We start from the raw sequence: 9165 nt of genomic DNA, 5'->3' as shown, positions 1-9165 counted from the left end.
CATCCTTAAGCTGACATTATTGAAAAATTGGTCTTGGAAGTTGTCATATTTCCGTCTATGATGTTTTCAGAGTGTAGGTTGCATCTGAAAGTCAGGCAACCAATCGGTCGTTTGACTTTAGAATTCTATATCTACTCTTAAACTGTCTGGGCTCTTGTCCAATGGTATGCCTCTATACTATCCATCACTTTCCTGACTTTTCAACATCCATGTTGAATGTTGCTTTTTTAGCAGTCTAAAATCCAGAACTTGCATATGATTTTCCATCTTATCAGGCTAATTTCTTAAAACAAGACTAATTAATGATAGCGAGCCCATTTCTTTATCATGGTGGCCTATTTTTTCTCCTTACTTCAATTACGGTACTAAATGTACATTTATTATTTATTATTTATTATGTTGGTGCAACAGGCCAATAGATTTTACATAGAGTTCAACAAATTGATATACAAATTTTTTACACAGTTTAGAGCTTCTGGTTTTTTGGCTGAAGATATCTCAGATTGAAAATTCTATTCTGACATGTTCATAGATACTTAACCTATGACGTCTATGCTTATTACATTGAAAACATCAATTTCTTATAAGATTAATTAACTTGCTTTACCGCTACGTCTTTGATTTTATCATTTTGACCACTTAGTTAGCATGACTGGACTGGTGTAGAACTGATGCTGCAGGAAATAGTATGAGAATTGTGGATGAATCAGTCGAAACTCATATGAATTGAACAAAACTTGAGTATTGAATATTATACACAGATCCTTGATCTTTGTATGTAGGTAAAGCGCAACCAATCTCATGTTAAACGGATTGCAACATCAAATACTGATGTTCACAACCTACTTAATTTTCAAAAAATTTTGTGTCTAATGACCCAAATGTTGCGTAGCTAGTCTTTCACATGGCAAGAACGTAAACTACTTGTAAGACATTTTCCTCTCTTTGTTTAAATGGTCACCAGTAATTGTTTAAGACAAGGTTGGTACTGATATGAGGATTCTGATATGAAGTCAATCTTCATTCCAATGTGGCAGTTTCTACTTTAAACATTTTTTTTTTCTGTCCTAAGAAGAGTTTCATAGTTTTCAGGCTCAATTCTTTGGATAGAGCTGTGGACAAGTAGGGGAAAAGATCTGGTTTAATTATTATATGCCAAAAGAAGTGAGAACAGAAGCATTTTTCTTCACACAGAAATTATTTTCGTAGATAAAAAAACATGAAAAAAAATGGATTCAAAGGTTGTATTTGTCATGAGTTATGAGTAATGAGTTCTGGTAAGCTAACTCAACTGTAAATTGAAGAAAGAACAGAAAGGGTTGAAGTAACTATAACTTAGGCCGCGAGGAAGGTCTCGAACTAACTGCTTTGGGTAAATAATACTGTTGAAAACTAATCACTAACTTGGAGATTTCTAAGGTGATTGAAGAAGCAGAAGGCTTGAAGGTAGCAAGCTCGGAGGGAAAGAGTAGCAAGAGTTTTGAAAAAGTAGAAGAAAGTTTGTTTGAAGCTCAGAACGGAGAGTTTTTGGTTTCATTTAGTTTTTTCTCCAAACGTAATGTGATGTTGTCATTTTAGTTTGTATGTTATGTTGTAAGACCAAAACGTTTCTTGAGTTGTTGTTTTGGTTGTTTTGTTTACTAAACACTAGTAAGGTTGTCATTTAAGTCATCTCTTTCAAGGCCTAACGACCATTTTCGTTTTAGTTGAATTTAGCTGTTGGTTCTTCACAGCAAACTCTCAATTTTTGTGTTAATTGTTGGGTGATCAAAGAGACAAGAGGAAGATAAAGCACTCATCACTGTGCCTAGCTTAAACAAAGCTTATCGTGAGTCAAACCATTTACATCTCTTATTAGTCTCTAAAGAGAATGAGTATTGACGTTGGGGTGTTGTAAAAGACACCTGGGCGTTGTGAAAAACACCAATTGTGACGACGTTAGAAACCCCACCGAGAAGAACCACCAATCTTGACAAGGTTAAAAAACCCCACTAAGGTGAAGAATAGCCAAAATCCCACTTTGGTTTGTTTCGCCAAAGCTATTAAAGCCTCTTATTTTTGAAAAAGAGCCTAGAGAAATACGCACTGCTACTTTAGAAAATATTATTTATTAACCCTCAACTTGGATGTCCCATAACTAAGCTTAAGGGTCCTATTTATAGTATTATAGGCCTATATCCTAATAAAATTCTATTTTTAGTTGTCTAATATAATTAAAATAATTAACAAGAGATTTGAATAAAATAGGTGTTCTATTCCTAAATAGAATATGATTTACTTAAATTCCTAATAAAAATAAGAAAAGAATCCTAATCTAAATAGAATAAAAAAAATAAATCTTAAATCAACTAAAATTAAAAAAAACTAAATTAAATACAATACAATCCTAGATGCTCCTACGTCAAGTATCTTCACTTTTATCCAAGCATGGTCAAACAAAATTGATCAACAAAAGTTTGAGAAACTTATTGGGAAGCTTTATGGACAACCATGTCGTTAACAAAACTACAGTCAAGTATGATTTTTCTACTCCTTGATTGGATGATATGCTTGATCAACTCATTGGTTCTAAAGTATTTTTGAAGATTGATTTGAAGAAAGGATATCATCAAATTAGAATACAGTTTGGAGATGAATGGGAAACAACCTTCAAAACACCAGATGAGTTATTTAAATGGTTGACATGGACAATGATAGAATGTGGATCCAAACATGGAGTATGTCCAAGCCTACTTGTTGGAGCCGAGTTCTTTTGACTCGAGGAAAATGGCGTAGGGGCGTCTAAGATTATATTTTATTTTATTTAATTTTTACTAATTTTAGTTGATTTAGGAGTCTATTTTCTTTATTCTATTTAGATTAGGATTCTTTTCTTATTTTTTTATTGGGATTTTAATATTTTTAAGAATTAGTATTTGATTAGGATAGTCATGTTTTATTTAGGAATAGAACACTTATTTTATTTAAATCTCTTGTTAACTATTCTAATTGTATTAGACAAATAGAAGTAAAGTTTTATTAGGATGTAGGCCTATAATATTATAAATAGGACTCTTAGGCTTAGTTATTATTGACGTTGAAGTTGAAAGATAATAAATAATATTTTTTTAAGCAGAAGTGCTTATTTCTCTAGACTTTTTTTTAAAGAGTAAGAGGCTTTCGTATCTTTGGCCTAGCCAACCAAAATGGAATTTTGGTTTTTTTTTACCTTAGTGGGGTTTTCACATTTGTCAAGATTGATGATTCACCTTAGTGGAGTTTTGAACCTCATCACGATTGGTGTCCTTCACAACGCCCAGTTGTCTTTAAAATACCCCGATGTCAGTTTGGCATACACACATTAGTTACCTTTAAGTTCTTGTGAGGTAAGGCATCACTTGCCCATATTCAAGGATCGATGTTGCAGGTCACACACTCACTTAAAAGCTTTAGTAACTAGTAGGTCTTATTTCACTGTGATCGTTTATATTGATAATTGCTGTCATCTCACCAGATGATGTCAACACCTAATCTATTCCTGATCTTGTTGTTTCCTTAGGATGCATTTAAGGTCTTATAGTTTGGAGAATTGAGGAAACCTACTTATCATGCATCTGAAAGGATCGAAATTATTATTTCTTTGGGGTTTCCTTGAAAAGATAGAAGAAGAGAGGTTATGGGATGTTAATTGGAAACATTTTATCTAACCTGCCTTGCACTCTTTATTTGCCAAATTTATAGTCTTGTTTGCTAACTATCCTGATTAACTTGGCTCGTTAATTGTCTAATGAGGTCTGCAAATATCAACTTCACCAATTGTACATTTCTTCCTTTTGACAACATTGCACTATTAACCACTAATTATAAATTTCCCTCCACAAGTTCAAAGAAGCACATAATACATAGAATGCAATGTTATGGCTTAAAAAATTTTTATATACAGAATGCTGAACACAACAAAAAAGAGGCACAAATGTAATCACTTGATGCATTATAATTAAGTTTATGATAATAGCAAAGAAGATGGATGACACATTATTCAAAATAAAAAACTTCTATATCTTTTGAATTCATGACACATTTGTTGAAAGGTAATTTATAATCTGGTGGTGACAGCATGTGAAGAACAGGTGAGGAGCTTCAGTTTATATTGCAAACGATGGCATTTTTCATTTAATATTCTAAGCTTCCAAAGTGTGCTATTTTACTCTTTTTATGTTTTCATGTTGTTGTATTCAAAACGATGTTACTTATGTTGTTTTGGTTTATTTTACTTAAGTTTTATATGTCTCACTATAGTGTCATTTTTAGTCTGGTTCAAGGCTTAATCGCAATGGTTTCTGTTTCATTTTACAATTGGGGGATATTGGTTTGTGTGAAGTTTGTTGCTATGATTCGATTTATTAAGAATTCCCTTTGAATTGTTGAAGTATATATACTAAAATGAAAATGAAATCATTGCTTTTTCCTAGGCCAAGTTTTGTTCATATTCTCTAAAAACTTTTAGCCTCATCTTCCTCTCTGTTTTTTTTTTAAGCTACTGTTGCCATTGATTTTGCTTGGAAACTTGGTTTTTATTTTCTTCAATTGGTATCAGAGCAACAGTGATCTTAAGGGCCTAGGATTTGATTATCTTATGCAAATATGATCTCCGGATTTAATGCTTCAGCTCCACTAAAGTTTACTGGAGAGAATTACTCTTTTTGGAATGGGAAGATGAAGTCGTATCTCAGAGCTTTCACATTATGGGAAGCAGTGGAGGCTAATAAAGAGCCAGTGCAAAGGAGAGCTAATCCAACTATAACTCAGATTAGGCAATTTGAAGAAGACAAAGCAAAAAGGTATAAAGCTCTGTCTTGCCTTCACTTAGCTTTATTTGATGAGATTTTTGCTCAGTTATGCATTTGAAATCTCTTACACAAGTTTGGGACTATATGAGAGATGAGTTTTTTGGATGTGAAAAAACTAGGCAAATTCAAGCATTTAATCTTACTCCAAAATTTGAAATGCTTAGAATGGAGGACAATGAAAACATAAGGGAATTGTTTAGGAAGATGATGGGGTTAGTGAACCAATTGAGGCTAGTAAGGAAGGAAATTACAGAGGAAAGACTGGTAAGCAAAATGTTAGTGAGCTTACTTGAGAAATATGAGTCTAAGGTGTCCTCATTAGAAGATTCTAAGGATCTAGCTTAGCTTACTCTTAAAAAGTTAGTTAATGCCTTAGAAGGTCTTGAACAGAGGAGAGCATTTAGGCAAAGAAGTACAACAGATTTTGCCTCAGTGGCTAAGGCTAAAAGTGTGAAAATGAAAGGTAATGGCTTAAAGGCTAGTTCCGCTGATAAGAAAAATAGAGGAAAGAAGAGTGGAGATACTCAACAGGGGGATTAGAAGAAAGAATTTCCACCTTGTAAGCATTGTAAGAAGACTAATCACATAGAGAAGTTCTGTTGGTTTAGGCCTAATGTTAAATGCAGGGCTTGCAATCAACAAGGTCATGTGGAAAAAGGATGTAAGAATTATGCTTAAGCTCCTGAAAAAGCTACTGTTGCAGAGCATGTTAATGAAGATGTTGATGAAATTCTTTTTATGGCAACAATTGGTGAAAGCTCAAGCAAAACCATTATCTGGCTTTTGGACAGTGCCTGCTCTTATAATTTGACAAGTAACAAATCTCTTTTCTCTACTTTTGACACTAGCTTTAAGTCAAAGGTAAAGATAGGAGATGGGAATTATCTGGATATTTTAGGAGTAGGAACTGTTGATATTGAAACTACTTCAGGCAGTACAAGTATCTCAAATGTACATTATGTTCCTGATACTGATCATAATCTATTGAGTGTGGGATAGTTAGCTAAGGAGAATTACATCATTCTGTTTAAAGATGATAGTTGTAAAGTTTTTGACTCTTAGGATAGAGAGTTATTTACAGTTTGCATGAAGAATAATTGCTACCCTCTAAATTTGGCTAATATTGCTCACTTGGCTTTATATAATGAGTTGGATGTGTCTGAAGTATGGCATAGAAGAATTGGCCATGTTAATTACAATACTTTGACTCTAATGTCCTCAAAAGACCTAGTGGATGGATTGCATCTTCTCTCAAAACCTGTGAAAGTATGTTAGACTTATCAGTTTGGAAAGTAGACAAGGAAACCATTCCCTAAAGAAGTAGATGGAAGGCTACTAGGAAGCTTGAATTGGTGCATGCTGACCTTAGTGGTCTAATGAAGACTACTTCACTCAATGGAAGCAGATACTATATCTTTATCGATGATTATTTAAAGTTTTGTTGGATATTATTTTTGAAGTAGAAATCTGAAGCATTGTGCTAGTTCAAGAAGTTTAAAGCAGCTGCTGAAAATTTCTCTAGTCAAAAGGTCAAAACCTTAAAGACCGATAATGGCAAGCAGTATGCTTTTGTTGAGTTTGAGCAGTACCTTGAGTCCTTGGGAGTACAGCATCAACTAACAATTCCACATAGTCCTCAACAGAATGGAAAAGCTAAAAGAATGAATAGAACTTTAGTAGAGATGAGGAGATGCTTATTATACTAGAAGAAGATGCTAAGGGTATTTTGGGTAGAAGTTGTGAATATAACTAATCATCTGCTAAACAGAACTTATACAAAAGTTTTGAACCATAAAACACCTTATGAAATGTGGTTTGATCATAAGCCAAGTGTTTCACATTTGAAAATCTTTGGTTGCACCTGCTATGCCAAGGTACCAGATGCTAAGAGGACCAAGTTTGATCCTAAATCTGTGGCAGCAGTTCTGGTTGGCTACAACGAAATCTCAAAAGGCTATAGGTTATATGATCTTGAGCTGAAGAAAGTTTTTGTGAGTAGGGATGTAGTATTTAATGAGAGGCAAAGTTGAAATTGGTTTACCATGAGTGCTAGATAGGTTGATTTCACTAATACAGCTAATGAAATGGTACAACAAGCTACTGCTGACGATGATTCTGATTTAGAGGATGAAAGTAAAGCTATTAAAGGTACACGGAGCTTGGCAGATATTTACAACATATGTAATGTGGCATTAGCTGAACTTGCAAACTTCAAACAAGCTCAGCTAGAAGATCATTGGAAATTAGCTTTGGATGATGAAATAGAGATGATATCTAAGAATGGGACATGGATTCTTGTTGACAAACCAACTGACAAAAACATCATAGGAGTCAAGTGGATTTACATAATCAAATTTAATCCTGATGGTTTTGTAAACAAGTATTAGGCTCGTTTGGTGGTTGAAGGGTATGCTCAAGTTTATGGGGTTGACTACATGGAAACATTTTCTCTAGTGGTCAAACATGACACAATTAGGATGCTTGTTGCTTTGTCATCTAGAGAGGGATGGAGAATTTATTATTTGGATGTCAAATCAGCTTTCCTTAATGGCATTCTTACTAAAGACATTTATATTGAGTAGCTTGAGGGTTATATGAAGCAGGTGTCTGAGAGGAATATATGCAAGCTTATCAAGGCACTTTATGGCCTAAAACAGGCTCCAAGAGCCTAGTATACCAGAATTAATGACTATTTCAGGAATCAAAGATTTCTGAGGAGCATAAATGAATCCACCTTGTATGTGAAGTATGAAAATAATACTGTGGAAGTTATAGTAGCGTTATATGTGAATGGTCTGCTAATTACAGGACCAAAAGGCAGGTATTTGTTTGAGTTTAAATCTTGGATGAAGGAAGAATTTCATATGACTGATTTAGGGGTTATGACTTAATTTTTGGGCATGCAAATGATGCAAGCTACTGATAAAGTCATACCGTATCAAGGCAAATATGCTCACGATCTATTAAAGAAGTTTAATATGAGCATATGAAAGGCAATAAGTACTATTGTGCATTGGTGCTAAGTTTAGTGTAGCTGATGGTGGTGAGAAGGCAAATGGGTAGTTATGCAGAAGTATTATTAGTTTTTTACTCTATCTAACAGCTATCAGGCCTGATATAATGTATGCAATATGTTTACTGTCAAGGTTTATGCAGAATCCTTTAGAAGTACACTTTGCTGCAGCCAAAAAAGTTCTAAGGTATGTTAAAGGAACTGTGGATTATGGACTGGAATACATGAAGCAGGAAAGCAGTCAATTGATAGGTTTCTCTGACAGCGATTGGGCTGGTTCTTTGGATGATTCTAAAAGCACAAGAGGGTTTTGTCTTTCATTTGGAAGTGTTGTGTTTGCTTGGAGTTCCAAGAAACAACAAGTTGTAGCTCAATCAATAGCAGAAGCAGAGTACATTGCTTGTGCAGCTGCTACTAACCATGCCTTATGGTTGAGGAAGCTACTGGATGAGCTGGGATTCAAGAGGGACAAAAGGACACTGATTAATGTTGACAACTTATCAGCAATTGCAATATCAAAGAATCCTATTCAACATGGAAGAACAAGCATATTAGAGTTAAGTACCATGCTCTTAGAGAAGCGGTAAAGGAAGGTGAGATTGAATTGGTTTATTGTTCAACCAATGATTAGCTTACTGATGTGTTTACTAAGAGCTTGGGAAAGGAGAGATATGAGTATTTGAGAAAGTGTCTTGGAGTTCATCAGATTAAGAATTATGGGGTTGTGTTGAAAGGTAATTCATAATCTGGTGGTGATAGCCTGTGAAGAACTAGTGAGGAGCTTCAGTTTATATTGCAAAACGATGGCATTTTTCATTTCATATTTTGAGCTTCCAAAGTGTGCCGTTTTACTCTTTTTATGTTTTCATGTTGTTGTATTCAAAACAATGTTACTCATGTCGTTTTGGTTTATTTTACTTAAGTCCTATACGTCTCATTATAGTGTCGTTTTTAGTCTGGTTCAAGGCTTAACAGCCATGGTTTTTTTGACCGTTGGGTAATATTGGTTTGTGTGAAGTCTGTTGCTATGATCCGATTTATCAGGAATTGCCTTTGAATTGTTGAAGTATATATACTGAAATGAAAATGAATTCATTGCTTTTTCCCAAGCCAAGTTTTGTTCACATTCTCTGAAAACTTTTAGCTTTATCTTCCTCTCTGTTTTTTTTTAAGCTACTGTTTCCATTGATTTTGCTTGAAAACTTGGCTTTTATCTTCTTCAATATTACTCAAATTAATTGTTGTCCCACCAGAACCGAGACTGAAGATAGGTAACAATATTCTTGTCCAGCTGGAAGGCCTTGGTGAGAACATCAGGATTGA

General features: G+C 34.3%; 1 pseudogene; it reads right to left on the bottom strand.

The window, feature by feature from the left end:
- Window positions 1-9076: 9076 nt before the first annotated feature.
- LOC149527282 (germin-like protein subfamily 1 member 14) overlaps window positions 9077-9165 on the bottom strand; it is a 996-nt pseudogene continuing 907 nt past the window's right edge.

Source organism: Theobroma umbraticum, unplaced genomic scaffold (assembly GCF_002168275.2).
Source record: "Theobroma umbraticum cultivar Fairchild unplaced genomic scaffold, ASM216827v3 scaffold_147.0, whole genome shotgun sequence".
NCBI classification, from domain to species: Eukaryota; Viridiplantae; Streptophyta; class Magnoliopsida; order Malvales; family Malvaceae; genus Theobroma; species Theobroma umbraticum.
Note: the sequence above shows the minus strand (reverse complement) of the source record. Positions and strands in the feature narration are given on the sequence as shown.